Here is a 19,503-nt window from a genome sequence, read left to right on the forward strand (position 1 = left end):
ATAAGCCAGACTAGTGTTTAGGGGTTAAGGCAAGTCCTCTGAATCCTGGGCCCTCTCCTGTGATTATGGGCGGAAATGGCCCTTTGTGCTACTCTTATTGTACCTCCCCGAGGACTTGCAGTATCATATTGTCTCATGTAGGTGGTAGTAAAGACCAAAACATGCTTGCTCTGTGGAACAAGTCAAGGGCATAGCTGCATATAGCTGCCTCCAGTCTGTAGTTGCATGGTTGCAAAACACAATGGCCCAGAGTCAATACCAGTGGATGAGATTAGTTCAAGCAATCCACCAATCACTTTTTTGGTCCTGTGCCCGCTGTGCCATAGGACTCAATATGCGCCATAATGATAAGGGCCAGAAATGCTGAAAACAGTGAGGAGTTACATGTGTTCCTGCTCAGATGAGACTTGACTTGGCAGTTCCGGCTGCAGTGTTCCAATTGTAGCTGGACCAAGGCTGACTGAACATGGCCAGTTCCTGTCTGAGGTGGCATTGTGGCCAAAAAGAATGATGAACTGGATTGTTGCCCAGAGTAATTGTCAGTGGCTGAGTAATTCATCACTCCTGTTGTTTTCCTCTGTGGTCTGTGGAGGTCATTAGATGAATTGTTCATGTGCCTCATTGTTTAGGAAGATGAGTGTCTAGTAGTAGCCAAGGGCCAGATGCGAATCGCAATTACATAACCGCTATTTGAATGTATGAAACTACAGGAGTTTCATTTAGTGAATCCCAATGGCTCGCAAATTGACCTACCTCATTAATATTCGTGAGGTAGGTCGTAATTTGCAACCCATTGTGAATGGCTATAATCACAGGGATGGTGGCCTACTGGGCTCAGCAGACCACCATGTCTGTGACTGCTTTCAAATAAAGCAATGTTTTTGTTTTTAAGGCAAACGGGATGCATTCAAAAAATAAATAATAAATGTTTTCTTTTCATTTTATAAGAGTGGGCAGCGGTCAGGGGGACCACTGCCTGCTCTTAACAAATGATTTTGCATGCATTCACAAAGGGGAAGGGGTCCCTTGGGGCCCTCTTACCATTTGCGAATGGGTTGACACCTACTTGAAGAAGGTAGTAAAATGCAAATGTTTTGTGACCCCATTTCAGTCACAAAACATTCCTGCATACCGCTGCAATTCGATATTAGGAAAGGACGCCTTTGACATGCCCCTTCCTAATATCGAATTGGTATGTAGTCGCAATAACATGTTACCGAATCGCAAATTCGAATTCACACATACCAAAATGCATTTTTGCAATCACAAACGGCCCGACTGGGCCATTTGCAATGACAAAAATGCATGATACATTTGGCCCCAAGTTCCCTGAACAGCACCAACGCAGTAATAGGAGTTGTTTAGTTTATTCCTTATGTGAAAGTAGCTTCCATGTAATTGGTATTTTCCATTTCCTGCATGCACAATTATCACCCAGTATTTCATGCCGAAAATCTTCAGGTGGAGATTTTGTTATCAGGCTCAACAAAATGCATGAAACCAGGAAATACTTTTGCTCCATCCGACTCATAACTAGGGCTTTATTGTGTAGTGATCGTAATAGCAAATGGTGGCAAAACAGGCAATGGCATCAAGGCAGATCCATACATTTTGCCCATTTGCACTAGTGATTAGAAGCAGCCCAGATGGATTGACAAGGAAAACGAGCTAACAAATTAAATAATTCAAAAATTACATTTAAATTAATTCCAACGTAGTCTAATTGACCCTCGTGTGTAGGTTCCTCTCTGGGGTAATAGTCTTTAGTTTTGTCAAAGACTCAGTAAAGTCTTTTGTATACATGCACCAGAGAAATTAGTTTGGTTTCCAGATCGAAGTGTAATTGAATCACATCTATTTAACACATTTCTAAATGTTGGCCCCTCATCTTAGAGATGCTAAAGGAGCATTTTTAGTATAGATGAAAATGATAGTCGTTTGATTATTTGATTAGTCAACAGTACACAGAAAAGACAAAAGCAATTTGGAATGCTTTTTTAGCTGAAATGTCAGCTCCTTTTAAACGAAGTGCACTGTAATGAGACATGTTTTTTGTTTTTAATGTGTTTTGTTCTGCTGATTAGAAAGCACCTAATCTGAGCAGGTAATATTCATGCATCCTATCACCCACTAAAATGATGCACTGGAACAAAGTACTAGACTTTTGGCACTCACAGGTTGTTACGCATAAAGGAACTGGATGTTAAGATTGATTGTTAATATCAAGTTTTCCTTGCTTCTTTGCTACGATGCCATACAATGTTTAGGAGATCCTTCACTATATCATTTATTTAAATGTTAGTCAAAGAAGTCAGAATGATTATTTCTTTTGTGAGCCTTAAAGATACTGTTGATCATCTGCCAAATAAGAAAAGTGATTAGAAACGCAAAATAAACTGTTCTAAAAAAATCAGTATGCCAGAAAAAATTACTCTTCAACGTTTTAATTAACCTCTCTGGTGTCTCAATTACATAGTAGCAGATATTCCTGAGAACCTGAGACCACAATCACTTTAAATTTTACATTATCTTATTTCTCCAAGCAATTAGTTTCTTTCTTGGTTTAACAACTCAAATTAAGAGCAGCAGACGCGAGGAAAGAAACAATATGTGAACGTGTGAATTGTGCTCTGTGAAGATGGAATATGTGCAGGCTCTCCATCTGGCTGGGAGTCCCTTTGCTAAGGTAATGTGAAAAGTTAAGAGAGTTCTTATATCTGGGATGAAGCAGCCATCCCACGAGAACTGGATATGGTCTACTTAGTACAGCAAGATAAATGCGATTAAAAACTTACTCTATTGAATGGGTTAGGATTGCAGGTTTGATAAATTGTTTTTTTTATATTTAGCACTATAGCGTAGAGAAACTAGGGAAAGATGTATTAGCCATTTAGTAGTCTCAAAGTCTGTCATTTGGTAAAGTACAGGATTTGCAAAATCTAAAAGGCTTTTGTAAATATACCAAATCCATTTTTCAATTAAGTAAGTGGTTAGTGAATTGGTTAATAGTCTTAGAAATGCATAACCAACTGCAATTTGTAAGGGACATATTTAAGCTGTCCCTTCACACTTAGTGATCTGCTGACCCAAGCAGGACACCATACCTGTGATGCTATCCAATCGGTTGAGTTGCAAATTGCGATCTACCGCATAAAATGTAATGAGGAATGCCAACTTGAGACCCACTCTTAATGGTGATTTTGCAAATATAGGTTGGTTCGCAAATTCAGAATCAATACCCAAGAGGTCAGTGCACAATTTGCAACCACGTTTTGTGAATTGATTCTTTACACTTCTGGTTTAAAACCATCAATTAGGAAAAACTCCTGTTCTTGTCGGGGCTTAGTAATTATAATGGATTATTTTACTTTATGCATTGCTATTGTAGTATTTTCTAATCACTAGCTTAGTGATCCATTGAATCTACCTTTCTATTCCTCGAGTTGCATTTCTCCATTTAATAAAAGAGAGTGTCTCCTGTGTAATTGTGTACTCTTACTTCCCTAGTTTCTCTCGCATTCTGTATGTGTGTGCCAAAGTATTATATTGATTGACAGCTACTTCTAAGATTATTACTGAGTTTAATTTAAAAAACATATCCCAAGTAAATACTTTATTCAAAATCGCTAATAGAATCTGAGGTCACAGCATAGTCCCTAACATCTTGGTCAACAAGCTGATTTGATAATAGTGAAAATATCAATTCATTGAAGCTGATTTCAGGTAATGTGAATAGTGTTAACAATGCCGATAAAAGAAAAATATGTTGCAAGTTCAAGGATAAGGAAACAAGCATTGTATTACTGCAGGAAACCCACCTAAGGAAATCAGAAGCTGAAAAATGTAAAAAAGACTGGTTAGGACTAGAAGTGCATGGATTCTATACAAATAAAGTTTGCAGTGTGGATACTATTTTTTCACAAACCCTTGAATGGTTCTATCAAAAAGAAAATGTAGATTTTTTAGTTAAAGCTGTTGAGCAGTTGTGTGAAAGTACTTCTACTCAATGGTGAGACTAAATGGAATAAACGGTCTTTTTTATTGAGAGACCAATAGCAAAGGATGATCTCTCTACCCTGACAGAACAACTTTGTTCCCTCTGCGGAGTGCATGGCATCTCAAGATGGTTACTCCTATGCCTGATTAGACAAATCTCAGCCACCAGCACAGTCCTCTCTCGGCTGGGAGTGGAGAAATCCAAAGGCTCACAAAGTTCTCGCCATCTGCACTGGCAAGCCCTGCTACCAGGGAAAGCTCAGCGATGATTAACTAAAGTAGCCAACAGACACTTCCAAGAGAAATAAATAAATCTGTTAAGGTCCTTATCGGAACTCTAGGAGCAGAGATAGCTCAACAGCAGACAGGATTGCAAGCTGTCCTCATAGAAGTCACCTGCTCCCCCCAGGGCCAGCAGTACTATTGCGCATAGCAAGTGCTACCACTATCAAAGTAGTTGACCCCCATTGACCTGCCAACTGCCAAAATGGACCTGTCCTCTTGTGCACACACCCTAAATAGGGGTAGATCCATTGGCACATCAGCTAGGTCACCAGTACAACATGCTTTCTGAGATTGGGTAAGATGTAAGAGGCCTAATTGGCAGAGTGTAACACTATACAGTTACGGTAGAAGCCCGGCTGACACTGTCAATGTAATCAGGAAATCCTAGGTCAGAAAGCAATAACTGTGAGCACACTAGCAACAGGCCCAGAGAGCATCTGTAACCAGAACCAACTCCTTCAGATTTGTAACCACTGCCTATGGCTAGAAATAAAGGAGCTGAGAGAGTACTGGATCGAGATAAAGACTTGTTATATCTGAGAGAGCGTAGTTTAAATATTACATATTATAGACGTGAAATGCTTATGTTTAACAATGCTGCATTAATAATATTATTCATTTCATAAACGTGGAGAATTGTTCACCTGTGTAAACTAATGTCAACTATAAGAAATAATCATTTATATTATGCCTAACTGAGCACATTAACACGTATAAAACTGCATTCATTAGAACTCGTATATCTTAAGTTAGCGTGAGTCGAGAACTAGCTGTGTAACTCTCATATTAAAGCGTATTATTCTGTTTCTCCAGTGTGCTGACTTGCAAAAGACCATGACCCAGCGATTGTTCTTTTTCCTTACTTATTTGCAACAGTACCAAATTCTCCCATTTGCATGCTAGTAGCTTTTAGTATAAATTATGAGACTTCGAAACAAACATGGACACTTTCAAGGACAATAAAGCGTGGAGAAGAGAACTCTTGACCCGAAGTGTGTGCCAAGGAAATGAAGTAACCCCGGATGTGCCACCTACGAAAAACGTCAATTATGAAGACCAATTAGGATTTAGAGAAATATCGTGAAATGACAAATGCATTACTTAATGTATAATTTGATTGGTTACCGATAGTGGGGTGTAGTGACTGACCAATAGAATTTTGGGGGAATGTATTTTGGAAAAAGGTATAAAAACCCATGACACAAGAGACAAAGGGCATTAGGTAGGGAATGATATCAATTGCATCCAGAAACTCTGTCACTCTATTTGGTGACTTGAGACTTAGACAACCATCCTTGCCCATAGACTGCCCCATTACACTTTCCTCCTTAAGGGGAGAGTGTCCCTTGCCTTTAACTTAGATAGACTGACGGTGATCTAGCTGATGTCCTGAAGATGAAGACTGATCCTGTGTGCTGACCTATCTCGAGGAGGGTAATTATTTGCTAATGAAATCTATTTTGCCTTTTCTTTCTAGGTACCAACTGCTGTATGTTTTGATTAGAGATCTTAGTTAGATGTTTTTCCAAATTAATGTTCTAAATTGTTTTGCATGAAGCCCAACATGCTAATGCTAATTTGAGGATAGATAAGGTACTCATTATGACTGACGGAACTGACGTGACTGACGTGGTGCTATGCTGAACTAAACCTTTAGGAGGTATTATGCATTGCGATCTGTTTCTTATTCGCATGATTGTCTTATGTTCCTGATTTTTACATTATTGAAAGCTCATCATAGTTGTCATCTTGTGATTATGTTTATATGCTTCTTGGTTTTGAGATTAATGCATTTGCTATTAGATTGTAATCAATAGGGAATACAATTCACTAATCTCCATTAAGGTGTGGTTATTCGTGACTGAAAGGTCATGATTGCGCCGAAGGTTTATTAATGACTAAAGTGAAATATATTTTGGTGTTAACTGTTGACAATGTTATTGACATATTGATTGACATATTGATCAGTTATCTCGTCTTACGGTGTCTCATCACTGGGTCCAAAGATTCATCGGCCTAAAACGAGTCCTGATGTGTATAAATTAACATAGACGGACGCGTTAACAGTTCTGGTAGCAGAGCGACGGTTAGGCCCTTGGGGGCCCTAGGACGGAGTTTTCATTGTTTAATTTGTTTTCTGTGATAATGCAATTTGGAGAGATGATGAGTGGCTAGGTTCGCCATGGCTTTCCTGGGATCTCGGAGCCTGCCTAAATGAGTTGGGAATGTTCTCGGCGCCATAGTATGCGTGGTTAGGGTCTTTGCTCTTATTAAATCTTATGCATCTTGCAGGTGGTTGTGAAAATTTGCGTGTGTCTGGGACAAATTAGGTGTTGATTAGAAGGAGTGGGCGTACTCCACAGTATGAGAGTAGGGAAGTCGGCGTACTTCATGTGAATGCAGCGCTTATTGCTCAAAATTATCCACGTGGTTGGTTGTTGCATACGGACCTATTGAGGTCTAAGACTCTGGAAGATGATGGTAAATGTGGTTTATGTTGTAATCTGTGCGGTTTAATAGGTCAATCGGGCGTGGTTGACAAGTCAAGTTTCGAGTTATAATGCATGTGTGAAACCTTTGATGGAGATTTGACAAGTTCTAAAGTGCACTAGAAGGAGTCACTGACAAGTCCAGAGTAGGATTTGCAGGTCAAATTCTGCTTGCGTATGTGGGAACTGAGAAGGAGAAAGTATCGGCCGAGGCTTCAAGTGAAATCTCTGTAAAGTTCTGAAGCGAATGTGTTACCCTTCCTGTAGTACACCAGCAGATTTGTGTTGTCATTTTAAGGTGCTCGCAATAATTCGCATTAGTTTGTATGAGTTGTAAGAGTTAGTGAGGTGTGGACAAGCCGCAAGACTTTGTCAGCTGCAGTGTGTGTGAGTGTGACGTCAGTGGTGCCGCGCTGAGATAGGTCAGATGCCGAGAGGGGTCGCGCACGGATTGGCTGCCGTCCGTGAGAGGCAATAGGTTGAGAAAAGGGTAGGTGAAGAGTGTCCTGGGAACAAAGCCGTTTTCTGATTAAATACGAAATAAAAGAATTGCAAAAATGAATTTTGTTAAGGCATTCAAAAGCGCTTTGAAAGGAGATGTATATATTGTTGCAGCCGATGGGGAACCTACACCACCTGAGGGTACTCCAGCTTATACAGTAATGGAGGAAAAGGGTGTTGCACCTTGTTTATGGATAAAACAATGGCGCAAAATTAACAGAGAAAGAGGGGTGTCTAGCGTTTCCAGAACATGGGACATTCAATACAAAGGTATTGGAAAATTTGAGGTGGATGTTAAGTACACAGAAACCACCTCCGAGACAGGCACAATACGAGGCTTTGGCGATTTGGGACCTGATGGCTCTTAAACTTAGGCAAGAAAGGTTTCACAGAAGATTGACAAGAGCAGAAAAATCCTATGCAGAGGCTAGATGGGACAATGAGAATAAAATGTGGAGACGAGGAATAGTAGATGGGTTAAAGCTGTTTCCAGCAATAACACAGGGAGAAGAGACACAGGGAAAGAAAGCTTCTTGCAAAACCGACAAAGATTCAGGCAAAATTAAAGAGAACAAAAGGTCCTGGGAAGAAGAGGATGATTCAGATGATGAGGCGTTTATGGATAGATTGTTACATGATCGTCCACCACCGTATGCGGTGAGTGACAGTGTTCCGAGTACTAGCTTGGATCCTGGGAACCAGACACAGGAGAAGGGAGTTACTGATACGGTACAGACTAGCGATACAGCCTCGATACAGAATGGTGTCAGTGTACCCACTGCACCAGACTTGCCGATACAGTTGCAGCCTCCACCGCAGATAAAAAGAATTTATCCTGATGTTCCAGTGCTTGAGACTACTACAAACTTGGTGGTGCCGCCAGACCCGATATATACAAAGCCAAAGCTGATTCAGATTGAGTCAACTCCAAAGCTAGTGTCTCAACCGTCACAGCTGATACCTGGGTACAACCCTGTAGCAGGACCACCGTTAGTACCTGTACCTGGTACACTAGAGCAGACTTATGGTGTTGGAGCTCCAAGAAGCTTGGACCAGGGCAGACACCTGCCGCTATATCACTACCTATTACTGTCGGTCCCCCGGTGCCGTTATATGCACAGGAGAAAACAAGGACATGTGAACAGGGAGTTATGACTCATGAAGCGACAAGAGGAGGGCCTATTAGAACTCCACAAATAATGGCCCAGGGAGGACAGGTATGCGAACAACCGAGACCCTTAATGGACCTTGGTCCAATAGGGGCACCTCTTGAAGCAATGCGGCAAACAGGGTTGGGAGTCTTGACTCCCCAAACTATGAGTACGAATACCTCCCACACTCCAATGATACATGCAGGGAACATTTCACTGCAAGGTTTTACAGTACAACAGTTAAATGAGTGGTTAGAGAAAACCTGTACTTCACAAAAGACTACAGTGACCACGATTGATCCTGAAAAGGAAAAACAAGATGAATATCTGAATCTTGTACGATTAGGGACAGAAGCTGCTGAGTTGGTGGAAGGAACAATGGGAGTGAATAGGTTGGAATCATACACTGAGGCAGAATTGAGGTACCTATGCCCTAAGATTACCAAAGAGGTAGGCAAAGTACACCAGAGATTAACGAATTTGGCAGACAAATACAATATTGATATTGGGAACACGAAACATTTGAAAAGGAGCTACAGATTAGATTTTGACACTAAAGATTTTGAACACATGAGATCTGCAGGCATGAAGACACACTTGAAAGAGTTGTTGCAAAGTGCACAAATTTGGGGAGCACTAGAGAAATGGGAAGGCCGGTGGGCAAAGAAAAGAGATAAGGGAAAAAGAGATAGCCTAGGGTCTAATGAAGTAACAACCACACCCAATTTAGACACTGTAAAAATCCTACCTATGAGAGAAACAGCTGGTGGTATCTTAGTGCATGTGTCTTGGTCTAGGGGAGACATTTTGTCCTTTACGAATGATTACCCTAGGTTAAAAGAAAAACCGATCGAGTGGTATCAACAGACAGATAGATTCGTGAAGCTTGCGAAGTGTCTTTGGGAAGACTTGAATACTTTGTTTGAGATCATTGTTCCGCCAGATTTGTGGCTCGAGTGCAAGAGAGGGGTAGATTGGCCCACAGAGGAGCCGGCAAGGGATAAGGTGACTGGAGCACCTTCTGAAGAGGTGATGAAATATTATCATAAAGTAATTGAGTTTTTGAAACAAAAGGTGTCGCCGAAGGTGACCGATTGGCAGAAAATCGACCGGACCTCTCAAGAGGTTAAAGAGTCAATACATGCGTATTACGAGAGATTGTTGAAAGCATTCAAACATTACAGTGGTACTGAGACAATCGAACCGAAGGACATGAATCATCTTGTGTTTAGGTTCGTCGAAGGGCTGAGACCGGAGGTCAGCCAGATGATTAAAAATCATTTGATTTGTTGGCAAGCTAAACCGATTGATGAAGTGTTACAGTATGCGAAATACTGTAGTGATGAAATTGAGTTGAAGCAGAAAAAGTTGAAGGAGAAAGTGATGGTGATGCAGATAAGAGCTGCACAAGCTGGAATACAGGGAAATGGTGTTCAGCAAATGATACAGCAACAACCGCAAATTAATGGTGTGTTTCAGGCACACCCGAGAGGCAGAGGTCGAGGTTTTGTGAACCGTAATTCTGATATGACTAATGTTGTTATTCAAAATGACGGTCAGGTGATGAAGAAGATGTCACCATGTCATGCGTGCGGGGGCATGGGGCATTGGAAACTGGATTGTCCGAATGTGGTGCAGGATGGTACAGTTCAGCAGAGCATTAATGCCGGTACACTACAAAATTCACGAGGTCCAAGAATGAGACACCAGAACCCGAAATTTCAGAATAATTTGGTGCAAATGCCAGGGGTACAACCCATGCAGCAAATGCAAATGCTGCGTTTCCAAACAGTGTCAGTACAAACAATACAACAGCAGATCCCTATGGTGCCTAGACAGCAAATGCAGTTACCCCTAGCTCCGATGGGACAGCAACAGGTGACGCTTCCTCAGCAGGTCACAGGCCAGGTAACAAACCAAAACAACACTGTACAACAATTCCCATTATGAGGTGAAAGTGACATGAATGAAGAATGGTCAGACAACAGCTCAGACAGTGAAGAGTGCAGGCTTGCAGCATCTTTAGAGGTAGATCAGAGAGGCCCATATGTAGAGGGAAAAGTAATGGGCTATAAGGTTTAATTTCTAGTTGACACAGGAGCTACACGCTCTACAGTTCGCAGTGCAGAAGTACCGAGATTACCTCTTTCAGGGCGTACCATACGAGTGGTCGGAGTGGCTAACCAGTACCTGACAAATCCAATTACTGATCCAGTGCAGGTTGAAATTGGAAATTTCCAAGGCCTGCATAGATTTGTTGTATGTGACTCAAACCCAGTGTCCTTACTAGGGAGAGACTTACTATGTAAGACCAAATGTTCGATTACCTGTTCCAACGATGGAATAGAAGTACAGACAAACAGTGATGATGAAGGAGATGAGGGTCAATTCATAGAAGGAGGAGAGACAAATGAAGATTACCCTCTAATTACTCTATTCCCAGTGTTTACCTTGATCGATCTACCTGCTGATCTACAAGGGTCTGTAACAGAGAAAGTGTGGGATTTGACTGGAAAAGAGGTTGGATTAATCAAGGAAGTAGGACCAGTCAAGGTGCAAATAAAGCCAAATGCAGTGTTCCCACAAGTGCCACAATACCACATGACTCAGGATGTCCTCATTGAAGTGACACAGATAATTGCAGATTTTCTCAGACAGGGAGTTTTGAAAGAAGTTCTGAGCAGTCCGTGTAACTCACCTATTATGGGTTTAAAGAAGCCCTGTGGAAAGATTTGAATTGTGCAGGATTTGAGAAAAATAAACAAAATTGTGATAAAATGCTGCCCTGTGGTACCTAGCCCAGCGGTAATAATGTTCCAGGTTCCTTGTGATGCTGAATGGTTTACTGTAGTAGACCTATCACAAGCATTTTTCTCAATACCTCTTCATGAAGATAGCCAATTTTTGTTCAGTTTCAAATTCCTGGATAAGGTGTACAGTTGGTGCAGAATTCCTCAGGGGTTTTCTGAGTCACCATCCATCTTCAATCAGATATTGAAGAAGGATTTGGAACCTCTTGTGCTGCCTTTCAATTCAACTCTTGTGCAGTACATTGATGATTTGTTGATTGCATCTAAAACCAGAGACAGCTGTAAATATGATACCATTGCATTGTTGAACCATTTGGGAAACAATGGGCACAAGGTGTCACCTAAGAAGTTGCAATACTGTCAAAAAGAAGGGAAATATTTGGGGCATCTGATTGAGAAAGGGTCCCGAAGAATATCAAAAGAAAGAATAACAGCTGTTTTACAAATGAATCCCCCAACAACAAAGAGAGATGCCAGGATGTTTCTGGGAATGGTGGGTTACTGTCGCCAGTGGATACCCAATTTCTCGATCATTTCAAAACCCTTAATAAAATTGACAGGAAAAGAGGTCAAGGATGAACCATACACAATCACTTTGACAAAAGAAGAGCTTGAGTCATTTTTAGAGCTGAAGGAGTGCATGTGCAGGGCTCCAGCACTAGGAATGCCTGATTATGAGAAACCTTTTCTGTTGTTCTGTCATGAACGTGATGCTTGTTCTTTGTCTGTTTTAACACAGGTCCACGGAGATGCAAATCGCCCTGTAGCATATTTTTCAGCTACTTTGGACCCTGTCGCAGCAGCCTTACCGGGTTGTTTGCGAGCAGTCGCAGCAGTTGGTCAAAGCCTTTCACAATGTGAGGGCATAGTCATGGGATACCCTTTGACAGTATTAGTTCCACATTCTGTCGAAATTCTGTTGACACGAACTAAGACGCAACACATGACAAATGCACGACTTACCAAATATGAGACGATCATTCTGGGGTCACCAAATGTTACATTAAAAAGATGCACTGTGCTGAACCCGGCAACTCTACTTCCCAATGAGAATACAGAAATCAAAGATGGGGAAGAATTTGAGCATGATTGTCTTGAGGTGACTGAGCTCTGTACCAAACCTCGCCCAGACATACAGGATACTCGGTTAAAAGAAAACGATTGCATTATGTTCGTTGATTGGTCCTGTTTAAGAGATTCAACAGGAACATTGAGAGCTGGTTATGCAATATGTACCATATCTGGCATAGTCGAGGCCTCTTGGCTCGAGAAAGTGTTTTCTGCACAGGTGGCAGAATTAATAGCTCTTACAAAAGCCTGCCACGCTGCTGTGAATTTGAAAGTCACGATCTATACTGACAGCAGAAATGGATTTGGAATTGTGCATGATTTTGGCCAACTCTGGTCACAGAGGGGTTTCATGACATCCTCTGGTTCACCAGTGAAAAATGGAGAACAAATAAGAGATTTGTTACATGCGATTCAGTTGCCTCTTGAAATTGCCGTGGTGAAGTGCAGTGCTCACACCAGATCACAAGACTTTGTGTCAATGGGGAATGGTTACGCAGACCAAGTTGCAAGATTTTGTGCATTAAACTGTATATCATTTAAAGAGCAGTGGGAATTGTTACCACAACCTGAGAACGACACGACCTTAAGCCTAGCATTACGAGTGGTTGATACCTTAGACGAATTAAAGACATTACAAAGCTGTGCTAGCAAAGAAGAAAAGCGTTCCTGGCAGAAAATGCAGTGTGTACAAAGAGCAGATGATATGTGGGTTTCAGAGGAAGGAAAATTGGTTCTGCCAAATAGTCTTCTGTCACAATTTGCCCGATTATATCATGGACAGGCACATTTAGGAAGAGATGCCATGATCAGATCTTTTAAAATTGATTGATTCAATCCAAAATTCAGACATGCCGCAGAAATTACTTGTCACAGGTGCGTCATCTGTCAACAGATGAACGCTGGAAAAGGAACAGTGGTAACTTTGAGCCACATTGGAAGAGCTGGAGGTCCATTTAACAAAATGCAAATGGATTTCATTGAAATGCCTGTTTGTGGAGGATTGAAGTACGTGTTGGTGATTGTGTGTGTTTTCAGACATTGGATTGAGGCATATCCCACACGTAGGAATGCCAGTCTTACAGTTGCAAAACTACTACTCAGAGAGTTAATACCAAGGTTCGGGTTTCCGGTTTCTATAGAATCAGATAGGGGAAGACACTTCGACAATGAGGTGATTAAACTTCTGTGTGCCGCACTCAACATTGAGCAGAAGTTGCACTGTAGCTATCGCCCTGAAGCATCAGGACTAGTTGAACAGATGAATGGTACCTTAAAATCAAGAATAGCAAAAATGTGTGCAGCAACAAACATGAAATGGCCAGATGCATTACCTCTAGTACTGATGTCTATAAGAAACACGCCAGATAAGAAAACGGGACTGTCCCCCCATGAAATCCTCATGGGTAGAGCAATGAGGTTACCAGCGGTACCTGCAAATGCACTAGTGAATATTACAGATGATATGGTGTTGGATTACTGCAAAGGTTTGGCTGACGTGATTCGCTCTTTCTCTCACCAGGTGGAAACTAACACATTGCCACCAATCGGCGAACCAGGACACTCTTTGCAAGCTGGAGATTGGGTGGTTGTCAAGAAGCACGTGAGGAAATCGTGTCTTGAGCCACGTTGGAAGGGGCCATATCAAGTAATATTGACAACCACTACTGCTGTGAAGTGTGCCGGGGTTCCCAACTGGATACATGCCAGTCACACAAAGAGGGTAACGTGTCCTGTTGAAGAGGAACTTGAAGATTCCGGTACAGCAACTTCAGGAGGAGAAGTCTCAGAGTCAGAGATTAGTCAAGAAAGATCTGAGACTACAGTAGAGCCCACTGAGAACAGCCTTGTCCCTCAAGCTGACAGTGAGTTCGAGAGAGGTGACAGAGTGCCTATCTCAGTTGAGGCAGCAGGAGAACTAAGACAAGGAGAGGTTCTCCCAGAAGTAGACGAATACAATTCAGAGCCTGAATACAGTGTAGAACCGGAAGACGACAGAGAAAGAGAAGTTGCAAATTCAAATCGAAACGAATCAGAGTCTTCTGAACCGGTTGCAAGTCCGTCAAGAGAAAACACCATATCACAAGAGGAGGGCGCTGTCCAACGTCCTGAAGGAAAACACCGAAACAAGACACACAGAGGTGATAATTGGCCAGACAAGTCGCATCTTAGAATAAGAGAAATAGCAAACGAGACAATAATAGAAGAAAGTGATACTTCACAGGCAGATGATCTGAGTGAAGGAGAACAACAAGGTGAACGAAAATTAAAAAGAAAGAGAATAGCAAACCGAAGATATACAGGTCCTGAATGGGCATATGCTACAACCTCTGAATGGCAACAAGAATTCTTAGCATTCTGCTTTGATCGAGAAGTGCCAGGCCAATACTACGGTACCTGAAGGTATTCTACAAGAAAACTCAGATAAAATTGAAATCGTGAAAGCTGAAAAGAGAAAGAGTCTTTAGAAAATTACCGGAAAGTGACACTAAACCTGGATTTGACTTCAAGAAACCTGATTACGACAAGCTGCTAACCTGAATTGACGAAAAGGGTCCTGGAGTGAGTGAAGACGCTGCAAAATACGCAGAAAGAGTTTGCCTTCTTGAGTTGATTGTTGATCTGCTATTCTGATTCTATACAAACATGGCTTATAGTAGCAAAGGAAGTAAGGTGTGTGGTTGGTTAGGACTTATGATAGGTGTTGTATGCGCAATAATGATTGTGGGAGTGATTGTAGGAATGCCATGGAGAGAGAGTGAAACTATTAATGCAACTTCAAAACCTGAGACTACTACTGCTAATAAACTATCACCGTGGGAGAAATTTGAGCAAGATGCCAGACATCTGCATGAGGGAAGTAATGCAAAAGGGGAACTTTCTACTAATGTCTTCTATCGCTTACTAAATGAGCATGTGGAAACTATGGATGCGAAAGATTGTTATGTGTGTACTAAAATTCCTTCATCTGTGCAGGAGGGAGTTACTTATGATAGCCTCCCTCTTACTTACGGAATTAGCTGCAACTAGCTATTAACAAGATTGTATGATCAAGAGCATGTGCAATACTTTTATTAAAATTTGGATGTTGTGTTTTCTTTTGTGCCTGTGATTGAATTCTTAAATAAGTTAGCTAAAGAGCATGATATTAAAGTAGTTAGAGGATTCTTTGAGCCAACACTTACATTTGGAACTGCTTATGCATATCGCAATAATTTGACTTGCTTACTGTCTCCTGTAGAGAAAAGCTTTTTAGATCACACAGATGATAGACGCAAAGCATTGAAAGAAAGGTTAGAAAAAGGCTTAGAAAAACGTACTTATGCAAATGATTATGCTTACACGGCAATTAAAACACAAGGCAAATTAGCTATAGATGCATTACACGTAGGTAGACTGTGTATATATAGGCCAAAGTCTGATCAAGACAATCTGTTTGTAGGTACGAGTGAATGTAGACATGTGTTTCTGTTTCAGAGTAAATGGACCTTTATGTTAAATGGACAAGACCCAGCGATTCCTGGAATCTATTACATCTGTGGGTTGAATGCGTATTACCGTCTCCCTAAGGGATGGTATGGGACATGTTATTTGTGAATAGTATTCCCAAAGATATACCAGATTGATGACTTAAAACAAATACCTAAAACGTCTGAATTACAACATACTAGACAAAAGCGAGAATCAGTGGCGGCTGTCATTGGTGACATATTTGGAGCCATAATCCCATCAGTAGGGGTTATTCTAAATTCCATGAAAATTCTAAAGTTGTCTACTATTGTGGATAACATGCTGACAAATTTTACAGGAGCTATACTTCTGATGGATACTGAACTTGCTGCAGAAAGAGCTATGACTCTTCAAAATCGGCTTGCTTTAGACATTCTTTTAGCAAAGAGTGGAGGTGTGTGCAAAATGCTTAATGAACGACATTGTTGTTCATTTATTCCAGATAACAGTAAGAAAATTAGAAGCATGCTTACTAACCTTACTAGAGATAGTACAGATTTGAAGGATCTAAAAGAACCTGGTGTTTGGGAAAAATTTGGAAAAGGAATTGCCCGAGTGGGAAGCTGGTTTACCAACATTTGGAATGGGGTACTTGCAAAAATTATGATAGGTCTATTAATTGTTTTGATTTGCCTATTAGGATTATGGGGGGCATGCAAAATTAATGACAAAATAAAAAGAAATTGGTCTAAAAGAGCACGACAAAATGAAGAAAGTGAAAGAGAGAAAATGTTCAATGAAATATGGGAAAGCTCACATAAAGGGCAAGATGTTGAAATGCGTATCATGCGCAAGGTGAAAAATTAAGATCAAAAGATTGTGTGATGACGAGCGTCATCAGAGGAGGGACTGAGAGAGCGTAGTTTAAATATTACATATTATAGACGTGAAATGCTTATGTTTAACAATGCTGCATTAATAATATTATTCATTTCATAAACGTGGAGAATTGTTCACCTGTGTAAACTAATGTCAACTATAAGAAATAATCATTTATATTATGCCTAACTGAGCACATTAACACGTATAAAACTGCATTCATTAGAACTCGTATATCTTAAGTTAGCGTGAGTCGAGAACTAGCTGTGTAACTCTCATATTAAAGCGTATTATTCTGTTTCTCCAGTGTGCTGACTTGCAAAAGACCATGACCCAGCGATTGTTCTTTTTCCTTACTTATTTGCAACAATACCAAATTCTCCCATTTGCATGCTAGTAGCTTTTAGTATAAATTATGAGACTTCGAAACAAACATGGACACTTTCAAGGACAATAAAGCGTGGAGAAGAGAACTCTTGACCCGAAGTGTGTGCCAAGGAAATGAAGTAACCCCGGATGTGCCACCTACGAAAAACGTCAATTATGAAGACCAATTAGGATTTAGAGAAATATCGTGAAATGACAAATGCATTACTTAATGTATAATTTGATTGGTTACCGATAGTGGGGTGTAGTGACTGACCAATAGAATTTTGGGGGAATGTATTTTGGAAAAAGGTATAAAAACCCATGACACAAGAGACAAAGGGCATTAGGTAGGGAATGATATCAATTGCATCCAGAAACTCTGTCACTCTATTTGGTGACTTGAGACTTAGACAACCATCCTTGCCCATAGACTGCCCCATTACACTTTCCTCCTTAAGGGGAGAGTGTCCCTTGCCTTTAACTTAGATAGACTGACGGTGATCTAGCTGATGTCCTGAAGATGAAGACTGATCCTGTGTGCTGACCTATCTCGAGGAGGGTAATTATTTGCTAATGAAATCTATTTTGCCTTTTCTTTCTAGGTACCAACTGCTGTATGTTTTGATTAGAGATCTTAGTTAGATGTTTTTCCAAATTAATGTTCTAAATTGTTTTGCATGAAGCCCAACATGCTAATGCTAATTTGAGGATAGATAAGGTACTCATTATGACTGACGGAACTGACGTGACTGACGTGGTGCTATGCTGAACTAAACCTTTAGGAAGTATTATGCATTGCGATCTGTTTCTTATTCGCATGATTGTCTTATGTTCCTGATTTTTACATTATTGAAAGCTCATCATAGTTGTCATCTTGTGATTATGTTTATATGCTTCTTGGTTTTGAGATTAATGCATTTGCTATTAGATTGTAATCAATAGGGAATAAAATTCACTAATCTCCATTAAGGTGTGGTTATTCGTGACTGAAAGGTCATGATTGCGCCAAAGGTTTATTAATGACTAAAGTGAAATATATTTTGGTGTTAACTGTTGACAATATTATTGACATATTGATTGACATATTGATCAGGTATCTCGTCTTACGGTGTCTCACCACTGGGTCCAAAGATTCATCGGCCTAAAACGAGTCCTGATGTGTATAAATTAACATAGACGAACGCGTTAACATATCTAACACATTCCAGAAGAAAAACTACAGGTCAGATTTTCACAGACAACATGAAACTGTGAGTTGAGGAAGGCTACAGAGAAAGCTAGAAAGGAACAAAGAGTAAAAGATATGCTTTAAAATCCCATAAATCCCAAAACATACCAATTTGATAGTCCTTTATCATGTCTTTCCCCATAGCTATATGGAACCGACTGATAATATAGATAATATAGAGGAACTTGATAAAGAAAGGCCTATTACAAAGCAACTTCTGGCCTACATATTTAGAGATCTGAAAGAGAACATCTCAACAGTGTTAACAGACCTCACAAAGAATGTGAGAACATTAAACAAAATCTAAATGACTTGAAATAAAGACTCCTCTAGCTAGGAGAAACAAGAAATACTAGAGGTGAGGAACAGGAATTTCTTCACCAGGAGTGATTCAAGCTGAAAGAACAGAGCACGGCCCTGCAATCACATTTGGAGATCTAGAAAACGGTCATGTACTAATAATATTTGAATTATGAGTCTGCCCAGTAGAACACACAGGCTTTCATACAGAAACCGCTTTAAGTCTTGATAGAAAAAACTGCTTGACCTCTGACCATGTGCAATCAACCTTCAGATACTCTAACACAACAACACTTCTGAAATCAAAAAGAGAATATTCTGGTTACTGCCAGACAATAGAACATTTTGCATGATCACACAATCCTCTTCTTTCAAGATCTCTTCCAATTAATTCTGCAGAAAAGAAGGTAATATAACCCAGTTCTCGACTTCCTATGCAAAAATTATATTTCATCTTCAACTGGCAAACTGTACACTGCATATTTCCTGGCTCAAAAAAGGAAACATGCTACTTCAAATTACGGATGAATGCCCAGATGAAAATGGAACTCAAGATGATCTAGATGACTACTCTCGGCCTATCCGCTTAATCAAAAGGTGGAGGAAAATCGCAAACAAAAAAACTAAGTCAAGCTACAAAACAACACATGCATCATAGACAAAAAGAGAAAGCTATACTTAGAAAATTAATGAACTCAGGTCCTACAGACCCTCTTTCCACCCATCAGCAAACAATACAGCTGAGTTGTCTGGATAGGGGCCCTGTAAGAAGTCTTGAACAAACAAGATAGAATGAACCAGAAGCCAGACTCAACTACTTTTTACCGAACGTCTAAAGAGAGGCCACTGATTCTTGCACCAGCTCCAAAGAAAACATGTGAGAGAACAGGGCTGATTGCAGAGGTCCCCTAACGTTTTGCCCCCATTTTCCACTTTTTGCTGGTGTTTTCCTGACTCTGATGGTGCCCTGGGTACTT

This window comes from Pleurodeles waltl, chromosome 4_1 (genome assembly GCF_031143425.1).
Source record: "Pleurodeles waltl isolate 20211129_DDA chromosome 4_1, aPleWal1.hap1.20221129, whole genome shotgun sequence".
Taxonomy (NCBI): Eukaryota; Metazoa; Chordata; class Amphibia; order Caudata; family Salamandridae; genus Pleurodeles; species Pleurodeles waltl.